The 13,215-nt window shown below is 39.6% G+C and overlaps 1 long non-coding RNA gene across 1 annotated transcript in view; it reads left to right on the forward strand.

Moving 5' to 3' along the window:
- Positions 1–386: 386 nt before the first annotated feature.
- Positions 387–13,215, forward strand: part of LOC309615375 — an 81,266-nt gene continuing 68,437 nt past the window's right edge. Inside the window, exon 1 of the long non-coding RNA XR_014236782.1 lies at positions 387–6,529. This is a non-coding gene — a long non-coding RNA (uncharacterized lncRNA). The remainder of the gene's footprint in view (positions 6,530–13,215) is intronic.

The following is a 13,215-nucleotide window of genomic DNA, read 5'->3' on the forward strand; positions in this document are numbered from 1 at the left end:
TGATCTAGTGCTTTGGGTAAAGAAACAAAGAAGAAAACCAAGTAGGCGAGATAACATTCATTTCATTCATTCAGAAAATATTTCTTAGAGTATCTGCAAGTGCTGGGCACTGTCCTAGGCATTGGGGCTACAAAAATAAATAACACCTGGTTTCTGCCCTCCAGAATACCATGGTCTGATAGGTGAGAAGATGCAAAGGAAATTAATTGGACTGGGACAAGCACAACACTAAAATAATATGGAAAGTAAAAAGGTGGGAGAGAAGAACCGACAAAAATGATCAGGCAGGAAGAGGAGTCGGGGAAGCTTTCCTCGAAGACATCACATATGAGCTAGATTTCAAAAGTTTAAATACTGACTCTCTTAGTTAACAGTAGTATATCAGTTTTTTTTTTTTTAATTAATTTATTTATTTATTTATTTTTGGCTGTGTTGGGTCTTCGTTTCTGTGCGAGGGCTTTCTCTAGTTGCGGCAAGCGGGGGCCACTCTTCATCGCAGTGCGCGGGCCTCTCACTGTCGCAGCCTCTCTTGTTGCAGAGCACAGGCTCCAGACGCGCAGGCTCAGCAATTGTGGCTCACGGGCTTAGTTGCTCCACGGCATGTGGGATCTTCCCAGACCAGGGCTCGAACCTGTGTCCCCTGCATTGGCAGGCAGATTCTTAACCACTGTGCCACCAGGGAAGCCCCAGTTTTTAAAAATAATTTATTTTTAAATTGAGACATGATTGACAATAACATTGTATTAATTTTAGGTGTTCAAATTAGTGATTCAGTATTTGTATGTATTGTGAAAAGATCACCACAGTAAGTCTAGTTATCACCACGCATAGTTATAGTTTTTTTTTCTTATGATGAGAACTTTTAAGATCTCTTGGCATCTTTCACATATACAATATAAAATAAATACAATATGCAATACTAGTGTATTAATTTTAAATTTTCTGAATTTGATAATTATATTGTAGATATGCAAGAAACTATTCTTGTTCTTAAGAGATTCAGACTCTTAAGTGGTAAAGAGTAATGTTGTCTGTAATTTATGCTGAAAAGGCTCAGGAAACTAATAATTGCTATGTGTGTATATTTAGAGAGAGAGACAGACAGAAATGTACAGCAAATGTGGCAAAATGTTAGAAATTGGTAAATCAACGTGAAGAGTTTCATTGTTCTACTTATGCAACTTTTCTGTAAGTTTTCTGTTGTTTGAAGTTTTTCAAAATGAAAAATTAAAAACTCTTACTCTTTTCTCAAAATTTTAAACAGTTAAGTCTAAAATTTCCTGAAGAAAAAAGAGAAATTTTTGTAATTAAAGTTAGATTTTCATTGGGGAAATACTGTTTATCAGTGTATGTAGATTACCTTTAAAGCATTAATATTGGATTATAAAATAGGCCTCAAATATCTGGAGCAGTTGTTTACTTTGAACGATCACCACATTGGCCTCCGAGTGCTTTAATGTTTAGCTAAATATGAAAAAAACTCCTTGTTTTGATGAAGTAATTAAAATCTGTAAATGGTCACTGTGGGATAACGAACTTCCTCCAAATTCTCATTATGTATAAGTCAGTGGTTGGTTGAACACAGTGTAAAATATCTTAATAAGGAAGAAAAATTTTAAAGCAAAGCATGTAAGCATGTAATATTTGGTTTCAACTCATATTGTGCCTTCATGGAAAGAACTTTTGATATCTATTCTGTGGACCAATAATTGGCACAATTGTGAACTAGCCACACCCCTTTTATACATCTTCTGAAGAGCTTTCATCCTGGTTCCTTGGGAAACTGGTAATTACATTCACAGTGATATTAATTACAGCTTCCACCACCAGCTCCCTTTTGGGGACACCATATGTCAGGCATCATGTTAAGCATTTTATATTTAAGGTATACATTTTTTATACATATAGTTAAAAAAATCCATTCCAACACTCTTTTAATTGGCATATTTAGTCCATTTGTATTTGATGTAAATACTGATATACTTGGGTTTAAGGCTACCATCTTACTATGTGTTTTCTATTTGACCCATCTGTTTTATGTGTCCTCTTCTTTCACTCTTGCCTTCCTTTGGATTAATCAGATATTTTTTATCATAGCATATTTTTCCTGTATTGTTAATTATACATCATACTGTCCTTTTTTTTTTAGTGGTTACTACAGAAATTATAGCATACATTAAATTATTCAGTCTAATATGAATGATTAATTTTAAGACTTCCATAATAATGCTAGAATTTAAAAATAGTTTTACTTCTTTTACCTCTTTACTAACTTTGTGTTATTGTTACACATTTTAATTCTGAACATGTTTTTAAACCCCTCGGACATTATTATTATTGTTTTGAACAGTCAGTATTCATTCACTTACCCCTGGTCTTAATCTGCTTGAGCTGCCATAACAAAATGCTATAGACTGGGTGGTACTAAACAACAGAAATGTATTTTCTCACAGTCTGGAGTCTGAGAAGTCCAAGATCAAGGTGCCAAGAGGGTTGGTGTCTGATGAGTGCTACCTCACCTCTTGGGTTGCAGACGGTTACATGTGCTCACGTGGCCTTTCCTCAGTGCATGTTTGTGGAGAGAAGAGAAAGAGAGCTCTCTGGTGTCTCTTCTTATAAGGACACTAATCCTGTTAGATCAGGGCCTCACCCTTATGACCTCATTTAACCTTCATTACTTCTGTAAAGGTCTCATCTTCAAATACAGCCACACTGGAGGTTAGGTGTTCAACTTATGAATTATGGGGGATACAAAAAATCAGTCCATAGCACCCACATTTTTGTTATTTTTGGCATTCTTCATTGTTTCTTACATTTCTGTGTTGCATCTGGGATAACTTTCCTTCTCTGAAGTACTCCTAGTTAATATATCTTTCAATGTGGGTCTTCCAGTGATGACTTCACTCAGCCTTTGTCTGAAAAACCTTTAATTTGCCATCATTTTTAAAAAATTAATTAATTTATTTATTTTTGGCTGCGTTGGGTCTTCATTGCTGCGTGTGGGCTTTGTCTAGTTGTGGCGAGTGGGGGCTCCTCTTTGTTGCGGTGTGCGGGCTTCTCATTGCGGTGGCTTCTCTTGTTGTGGAGCACGGTCTCTAGGCATGCAGGCTTCAGTAGTTGTGGCTCGCAGACTCTAGAGCGCAGGCTCAGTAGTTGTGGTGCACGGGCTTAGTTGCTCTGAGGCATGTGGGATCTTCCCAGACCAGGGCTCAAACCCGTGTCTCCTGCATTGGCAGGCGGATTTTTAACCACTGTGCCACGGGAAGTCCCTGCCATCATTTTTTAAGTGAATATTTTCACTAGATATAGAATTGTAAGTTGGCTGTTATTTTTTCTAAGCACTTTATATAATTCCTCTATTTTCTGGCTTCCATCATTTCTATTAAGAAATCAACTGTTAGGCTTATTGTAGCTCCTCTGAAGGTAATGTATCTTTTTCTCCTTCCTCTTGATTTTTAATGTTTTACTCGAATATGCCTAGGAGTGGTTTCCTTTTGTATTATCCTTCTTGGGATTTGTTGAGCTTCTTGAATCTCTATCAGTTGATATCTTCTATTTGTTCCAGAAATTTTTAGCCATTATCTTTGCAAATATGATTTCTGCCCCCTTCTCTTTCTGTTCTCCTTCTGAAACTCCAATTATATACAAATAATACTCTTTACTTTGTCAATTAGCTCTTTTCCATTTTCCATCTTTTCTGAATATTTTTATGCTTCAGTTTGGATATTTTCTATTGACCTGTGTTCCTGTTAAGCTATGTTCATTTTACTGCTAGATTCATTTATTGAGTTCTCATTTTTAGTTATGTATTAGTTTTTGTATTAGTTTACCAGGGTTGTTATAAGAAATATCGTAGACTGGGTGACTTAAACAACAGAAATTCATTTTATTACAGTTCTGGAGGCTGGAAGTTCAAGGTGTCAGCAGATTGGTTTCCTCTGAGGCTTCTCTCCTTGGCTCACAGATGGCCACTCTCTTGTTACCTCTTTATATGGCTGTACCCCTGTGTACTTGCATCCCTGTTGTCTCTTTGTGTCTTAATCTCCTCTTCTTATAAAGACACTGGTCATATTGGATTAGGGCCTACCTTAACGGCTTCATTTTAACTTAATTACCTCTTAAAGGCTCTGTCTCCACATACAGTCACATTCTGGGGTACTGGGGTGTTAGGACTTCAACATGAATTTGGGGGGGATACAATTCAATCCATAATGGTTATATATTTTTCTCCTAGAATTTCCATTTGATCCTTTTGTATAGATTTCAACTCTGGTAAAATACTCATTTTTAATCTATTTTTTCTGTATTTCAAAAAAATGTATTCTTGGGCTTCCCTAGTGGTGTAGTGGTTAAGAATCCGCATGCCAATGCAGGGGACACGGGTTCAAGCCCTGGTCTGGGAAGATTGCACATGCCGCGGAGAAACTAAGCCCATGTGCCACAACTACTGAGCCTGCGCTCTAGAGCCTGCCAGCCACAGTTACTGAAGCCTGCACGCCTAGAGCCTGTGCTTCACAACAAGAGAAGCCACCGCAGTGAGAAGCCTGTGCACTGCAATGAAGAGTAGCCCCTGCTCGCTTCAACTAGAGAAAGCCCATGTGCAGCAATGAAGACCCAATGCCGCCAAAAAAAAAAACTATATATATATGTATATTCTTGATCATATTAATCACAATCATTTTTTAATGATATTTTAATTAATTTATTTTTTAACATCTTTATTGGAGTATAATTGCTTTACAGTGGTGTGTTAGTTTCTGCTGTATAACAAAGTGAATTAGCTATATGTATACATATATCCCCATATCCCCTCCCTCTTGCGCCTCCCTCCCCACCTCCCTATCCCACCCCTCTAGGTGGTCACAAAGCACGGAGCTGATCTCCCTGTGCTATGTGGCTGCTTCCCATTAGCTATCTATTTTACATTTGGTAGCGTATATATGTCAGTGCCACTCTCTCACTTGATCCCAGCTTACCCATCCCCCGCCCCATGTCCTCAAGTCCATTCTCTACATCTGCGTCTTTATTCCTGTCCTGCCCCTAGGTTCTTCAGAACCAGTTTTTTTTTTAGATTCCATATATATGTGTTAGCATATGGTATTTGTTTTTCTCTTTCTGACTTACTTCAGTCTGTATGACAGACTCTAGGTCCATCCAGCTCACTATAAATAACTCAGTTTCGTTTGTTGTTTCTTCTTGTGGCCAAGTAATATTCCATTGTATATATGTGCCACATCTTTATCCATTCATCTGTCCATGGACACTTAGGTTGCTTCCATGTCCTGGCTATTGTAAATAGAGCTGCAATGAACATTGTGGTATATGACTCTTTTTGAATTATGGTTTTCTCAAGGTATATGCCCAGTAGTGGGATTGCTGGGTCATATGGTAGTTCTATTTTTAGTTTTTTGAGGAACCTCCATACTGTTCTACATAGTGGCTGTATCAATTTACATTCCTACCAACAGTGCAAGAGGGTTCCCTTTTCTCCACACCCTCTCCAGCATTTATTGTTTGTAGATTTTTGGATGATGGCCGTTCTGACCAGTGTGAGGTGATAGCTCATTGTAGTTTTCATTTGCATTTCTCTAATGATTAGTGATGTTGAGCATCCTTCATGTGTTTGTTGGCAATCTGTATATCTTCTTTGGAGAAATGTCTATTTAGGTCTTCTGCTGATTTTTGGATTGGGTTTTTGTTTTTTTGATATTGAGCTGCATGAGCTGCTTGTATATTTTGGAGATTAGCCCTATGTTAGTTGCTTTGTTTGCAAATATTTTCTCCCATTCTGAGAGTTGTCTTTTCGTCTTGTTTATGGTTTCCTTTGCTGTGCACAAGCTTTTAAGTTTCATTAGGTCCCATTTGTTTATTTTTGTTTTTATTTCCCTTTCTTTAGGATGTGGGTCAAAAAGAACCTTGCTGTGATTTATGTCATAGAGTGTTCGACTTATGTTTTCTTCTAAGAGTTTTATAGTGTCTGGCCTTACATTTAGGTCTTTAATCCATTTTGAGTTTATTTTTGTGTATGGTGTTAGGGAGTGTTCTAGTATCATTCTTTTACGTGTAGCTGTCCAGTTTTCCTAGCACCACTTGTTGAAGAGGCTGTCTTTCCTCCATTGTATATTCATGCCTCCATTGTCAAAGATAAGGCAACCATATGTGCGTGGGTTTAATCTCTGGGCTTTCTATCCTGTTCCATTGATCTATATTTCTGTTTTTGTGCTATTACCATACTGTCTTGATTACTGTAGCTTTGTAGTATAGTCTGAAGTCTGGAAGCCTGATTCCTCCAGCTCCATTTTTCTTTCTCAAGATTGCTTTTGCTATTCGGGGTCTTTTGTGTTTCCATACAAATTGTGAAATTTTTTCTTCTAGTTCTGTGAAAAATGCCATTGATAGTTTGATAGGGATTGCATTGAATCTGTAGATTGCTTTGGGTTGTAGAGTCATTTTCACAGTGTTGATTCTTCCAATCCAAGAACATGGTATATCTCTCCATCTGTTTGTATCATGTTTAGTGTTTTCATCAGTGTCTTATAGTTTTCTGCATACAGGTCTTTTGTCTCCTTAGGTAGGTTTATTCCTAGGTATTTTATTCTTTTTGGTGCAATGCTAAATGGGAGTGTTTTCTTAACTTCTCTTTCAGATTTTTCATCATTAGTGTATAGGAATGCAAGAGATTTCTGTACATTAATTTTGTATCCTGCTACTTTACCAAATTCATTGATTAGCTCAAGTAGTTTTTCTGGTAGCATCTTTAGGATTCTCTATGTATAGTACCATGTCATCTGCAAACAGTGAAAGTTTTACTTCTTCTTTTCCGATTTGGATTCCTTTGATTTCTTTTTCTTCTCTGATTGCTGTGGCTACAACTTCCAAAACTATGTTGAATAATAGGGGTGAGAGTGGGCAACCTTGTCTTGTTCCTGATCTTAGTGGAAATGGTTTCAGTTTTTCACCATTGAGAACGATATTGGCTGTGGGTTTGTCATATATGGCCTTTATTATGTTGAGGTAAGTTCCCTCTATGCCTACATTCTGGAGGGTTTTTATCATAAATGTGTGTTGAATTTTGTCGGAAGCTTTTTCTGCATCTATTGAGATGATCATATGGTTTTTCTCCTTCAGTTTGTTATATGGTTTATCACATTGATTGCTTTACGTATATTGATGATTCCTTGAATTCCTGGGATAAACCCCACTTGATCGTGGGTTTTAATGTGCTGTTGGATTCTGTTTGCAAGTATTTTGTTGAGGATTTTTGCATCTATGTTCATCAGTGATATTGGCCTGTAGTTTTCTTTCTTTGTGATGTCTTTGTCTGGTGTTGGTATCAGGGTGATGGTGGCCTCGCAGAATGAGTTTGGGAGTGTTCCTCCCTCTGCTATATTTTGGAAGAGTTTGAGAAGGATGGGTGTTAGCTCTTCTCTAAATGTTTGAAAGAATTCGCCTGTGAAGCCATCTGGTCCTGGGCTTTTGTTTGTTGGAAGATTTTTAATCACAGTTTCAGTTTCAGTGCATGTGATTGGTCTGTTTATATTTTCGGTTCAGTCTCCGAAGGTCGTGCTTTCTAAGAATTTTTCCATTTCTTCCAGGGTGTCCATTTTATTGGCATATAGTTGCTTGTAGTAATCTCTCATGGTCCTTTGCATTTCTGCAGTGTCAGTTGTTTCTTCTCCTTTTTCATTTCTAATTCTATTGATTTGAGTCTTCTCCCTTTTTTTCTAGATGAGTCTGGCTAATGGTTTATCAATTTTGTTTATCTTCTCAAAGAACCAGCTTTTAGTTTTATTGATCTTAGCTATTGTTTCCTTCATTCTTTTTCATTTATTTCTGATTTGATACTTAAGATTTCTTTCCTTCTGCTAACTTTGGGGTTTTTTTTGTTCTTCTTTTTCCAGTTGCTTTAGGTGTAAGGTTAGGTTGTTTATTTGAGATGTTTTTGTTTCTTGAGGTAGGATTATATTGCCATATACTTCCCTCATAGAAGTGCTTTTGCTGCACCCAATACGTTTTGGGTCATTGTGTTTTCATTGTCATTTGTTTCTAGGTATTGTTTGATTTCCTCTTTGATTTCTTCAGTGATCTCTTGGTTATTTAGCAGTGTATTGTTTAGCCTCCATGTGTTCGCATTTTTTACAGGTTATTTCCTGTAATTGATATTTAGTCTCATAGCGTTGTGGTTGGAAAAGACACTTGATGCGATTTCAATTTTCTTATATTTACCAAGTCTTGATTTGTGACCCAAGATATGATCTCTCCTGGAGAATGTTCCATCAGCACTTGAGAAGAACGTGTATTCTGTTGTTTTTGGATAGAATGTCCTATAAATATCAATTAAGTCCATCTTGTCTAATGTATCATTTAAAGCTTGTGTTTCCTTATTTATTTTCATTTTGGATGATCTGTCCATTGGTGAAAGTGGGGTGTTAAAGTCCCCTACTATGATTGTGTTACTGTCGATTTCCCCTTTTATGGCTATTAGCATTTGCCTTATGTATTGAGGTGTTCCTATGTTGGGTGCATAAATATTTACAATTGTTATATCTTCTTGGATTGATCCCTTGATCATTATGTAGTATCCTTCTTTGTCTCTTGTAATAGTCTTTATTTTAAACTCTATTTTGTCTGATATGAGAATTGCTACTCCAGCTTTCTTTTGATTTCCGTTTGCATGGAATATCTTTTTCCATCCCCTCACTTTTAGTCTGTATGTGTCCCTAGGTCTGAAGTGGGTCTCTTGTAGACAGTATATATATGGGTCTTGTTTTTGTATCCATTCCGCCAGTCTACGTCTTTTGGCTGGAGCATTTAATCCATTTACATTTAAGGTAATTATCGATATGTATATTCCTATTACCATTTTCTAATTGTTTTGGGTTTGTTTTTGTAGGTCTTTTCCTTCTCTTGTGTTTCCTGCCTAGAGAAGTTCCTTTGGCATTTGTTGTAAACTGGTTTGGTGGTGCTGAATTCTCATAGCTTTTGCTTCTCCGTAAAGGTTTTAATTTCTCCGTTGAATCTGAATGAGATCCTTTGGGTAGAGTAATCTTGGTTTTAGGTTTTTCCGTTTCATCACTTAAAATGTGTCCTGCCACTCCCTTCTGGCTTGCAGAGTTTCTGCTGAAAGATCAGCTGTTAACCTTATGGGGATTCCCTTGTGTGTTGTGTGTTGCTTTTCCCTTGCTGCTTTTAATATTTTTTTCTGTGTATTTAATTTTTGATAGTTTGAATAATATGTGTCTTAGTGTGTTTCTCCTTGGATTTATCCTGTATGGGACTCTCTGTGCTTCCTGGATTTAATTGACTGTTTCCTTTCCCATGTTAGGGAAGTTTTCAACTATAATCTCTTCATATATTTTCTCAGTCCCTTTTTTTGTCTCTTCTTCTTCTGGGACCCCTGCAATTTGAATGTTGGTGCATTTAATGTTGTCCCAGAGGTCTCTGAGACTGTCCTTAATTTTTGTCATTCTTTTTTCTTTATTCTGCTCTGCAGTAGTTATTTGCACTCTTTTATCTTCCAGGTCACTTATCCGTTCTTCTGCCTCAGTTTTTCTGCTATTGATTCCTTCTAGAGCATTTTTAATTTCATTTATTGTGTTGTTCATCGTTTGTTTGCTCTTTAGTTCTTTTAGGTCCTTGTTAAACATTTCTCGTATTTTCTCCATTCTGTTTCCAAGATTTGGATCATCTTTACTCTCATTACTCTGAATTCTTTTTCAGGTAGACTGCCTATTTCCTCTTCATTTGTTTGGTCTGGTGAGTTTTTACCTTCCTCCTTCAGCTGCTGCATATTTCTCTGTCTTCTCATTTTGCTTAACTTACTGTGTTTGGGGTCTCCTTTTCACAGGCTGCAGGTTCATAGTTCCCGTTGTTTTTGGTGTCTGCTCCCATTGGTAAGGTTCGTTCAGTGGCTTGTGTAGCCTTCCTGGTGGAGGGCACTGGTGCCTGTGTTCTGCTGGATGAGGCTGAATCTTGTCTTTCTGGTGGCAGGACCGTGTCTGGTGGTGTCTTTTGGGGTGTCTCTTACCTTATTATGATTTTAGGCAGCCTCTGTGCTAATGGGTGGGGTTGTGTTCCTGACTTGCTAGTTGTTTGGCATGGGGTGTCCAGCAGTGTAGCTTGCTGGTCGTTGAGTGGAGCTGGTTCTTAGCGTTGAGATGGAGATCTCTGGGAGAGCTTTCACTGTTTGATATTACAGGGAGCTGGGAGATCTCTGGTGGACCAATGCCCTGATCTCGCCTCTCCCACCTCAGAGGCTCAGGCCTGACACCCGGCCGGAGCACCAAGAACCTGTCAGCCACACGGCTCAGAAGAAAAGGGAGAAAAAAAAAAGAAGAAAGAAAGAAAAAAGTAAAGTTATTAAAATAAAAAATAGTATTAAAAATAAAGAAGTAACAGAAAAAAACGGAAGAAAGAAAGAAGAGAGCAACCAAACCAAAACACAAATCCACCAATGATAACAAGTGCTAAAAACTATAGTAAGAAAAAAATCCAACAATAAACGAACAGACAGAACCCTAGGACAAATGGTAAAAGCAAAGCTATACAGACAAAATCACAGAAAGAAGCATACACATACACACGCAGAATAAGAGAAAAAGGAAAAAGAATATATGAAAAAAAAAGGAAGAGAATAACGAAATCAATAAACAAATCTGCCAGTGATAATACGCTCTAAATACTAACTAATATAAACATAAAACCAGAAACAAATCAGATTCAGAAAGCAAACCTGAAGTCTACAGTTGATCACAAAGTCCACCTCCTCAGTTTGGGATGATTCGTTGTCTGTTCAGGTATTCCACAGATGCAGGCACATCAAGTTGATTGTGGAGATTTAATCTGCTGCTCCTGAGGCTGCTGGAAGAGATTTACCTTTCTCTTCTTTTTTTTTTTTTTTTTTTTTTTAAATATTGCTTTCCCTCTTTTTTTTTTTTAATAGGGAGCATTTTCTTTTTTCAAATTTTATTTATTTATTTTATTTATGGCTGTGTTGGGTCTTCGTTTCTGTGCAAGGGCTTTCTCTAGTTATGGCAAGTGGGGGCCACTCTTCATCGCGGTGCGCGGGCCTCTCACTATCACGGCCTCTCTTGTTGCGGAGCACAGGCTCCAGACGTGCAGGCTCAGTAATTGTGGCTCACGGGCCCAGTTGCTCCATGGCATGTGGGATCTTCCCAGACCAGGACTCGAACCCGTGTCCCCTGCATTGGCAGGCAGACTCCCAACCACTGCGCCACCAGGGAAGCCCTACCTTTCTCTTCTTTGTTCGCACAGTTCCTGGAGTTCAGCTTTGGATTTGGCTTCGCCTGTGCGTGTAGGTCGCCTGAGGACGTCTGTTCTTCACTCAGACAGGAGGGGGTTAAAGGAGCGGCTGATTTGGGGGCTCTGGCTCACTCAGACCGGGGCAAGGGAGGGGTATGGAAGGCGGGCCGAGCCTGCGGCGGCAGAGGCCAGCGTGACGTTGCACCAGCCTGAGGCTCACCGTGTGTTCTCCTGGGGAAGTCGTCCCTGGATCACGGGACCCTGGCAGTGGCGGGCTGCACAGGCTTCCGGGAGGGGAGGTGTGGAGAGTGACCTGTGCTCGCACACAGGCTTTTTGGTGGCGGCAGCAGCAGCCTTTGCATCTCAGGCCCATCTCCGGTGTCTGCGCTGATAGCCACGGCTCGCGCCCGTCTCTGGAGCTCATTTAGGCGGTGCTCTGAATCCCCTCTCCTCACGCACCCCAAAACAATGGTCTCTTGCCTGTTATGCAGGTCCAGATATTTTTCTGCTCTCCCTCCCAGCTAGCTGTGGTGCACTAGCCCCCTTCAGGCTGTATTCATGCAGCCAACCCCAGTCCTCTCGCTGGGGTCTGACCTCCGAAGCCCAAGCCTCAGCTCCCAGCCCCGACCCGCCCCGGCGGGTGAGCAGACAAGCCTCTCAGGCTGGTGAGTGCTGGTCGGCACCGATCCTCTGTGCGGGAATCTCTCCACTTTGCCCTCCGCACCCCTGTTGCTGCGCTCTCCTCCGTGGCTCCGAAGCTTCCCCCCGCCCACCCCCCGTCTTGGCCAGTGAAGGGGCTTCCCAGTGTGTGGAAACTTTTCCTCCTTCACAGCTCCCTCCCTCCTTCTTTTTTCTTTTGCCCTACCCAGGTACATGGGGAGTTTCTTGCCTTTTGGGAAGTCTGAGGTGTTCTGCCAGCATTCAGTAGGTGTTCTGTAGTAGTTGTTCCACATGTAGATGTATTTTTGATGTATTTGTGGGGAGGAAGGTGATCTCCAAGTCTTACTCCTCTGCCCTCTTGAAGGTCCCTCCTCATGATAGTCATTTAAAAGTCTTTGTCTAACTCAGTCTGAATCAACCATGAGTCTGTTTCTACCATCTATTTTCTGTGTTAAGAACGTTTTTGGTCCTATGGTTTTCTCATGGCATTTAGCCAAAAAAATTTTTTTTTTGCTTGCTAGATACTGATATGAAAATAATTTAGACTCTAGGTAATATCATCTTCCAGCAGAGAGGGTTCTCCCTTTTTTACTGGACAGGTTGAAGGCTAGTCACCTTGAAGATTGAGTTGTGGTTTTGCTAGTTTGCGCCACTTTTATCACACAGAACTCTGGAATTTCCAACTGAGAACCTGGTGTATACACCAGAGTCCTTAGCTCTGCTAGTTCCTGAATCTGATCTTTGCTTTGTAACATAGCTTGGCTGTCCAAAACTCTGCTTTTCTCTGAGTCTTTCTGTTTAACTCTTGGCTTCATACAGTTTCAGGAGTCAACCTGTATCTCAGGGGAAACTGGCTGTGTGGCAGGCTCTGTTTCCCTTTCTTTTTCACCAGGAACATAGCCCTCATGTTTCTAATTTTGTCTCTCTGAACCCCAAGACTGCCAAAATGTTTACTGGTTTCTCTGTCTCCCCAGCCTCTACTTAGGCACATCTTACATCCTTCATTCACCACCTTGCCATCATAATCAGCAAATGCATCCAGAGGGGGTAGGGGGAAGCAGCTGCATAACATCGGCTTACTTTCTATGGTTTCTCACTCTCCAGATTTTTTCTTTTCCTGTCAAGCCATTTTAGTTGTTCTCAGTGGGAACACTGACTGCCACGAACTATTTTATCCTACCTGGAAGTAGAAATCAGAGCTAGCATTTATATTCCTAAAAAATAAATTAATACAGCCACATATCCTTTGGAATATATATATTATTATTTTTATCATCATTTACGTATGAGAAG

The sequence above is a fragment of the Balaenoptera borealis genome, assembly GCF_965194805.1.
Source record: "Balaenoptera borealis genome assembly, chromosome: 17".
Taxonomy (NCBI): Eukaryota; Metazoa; Chordata; class Mammalia; order Artiodactyla; family Balaenopteridae; genus Balaenoptera; species Balaenoptera borealis.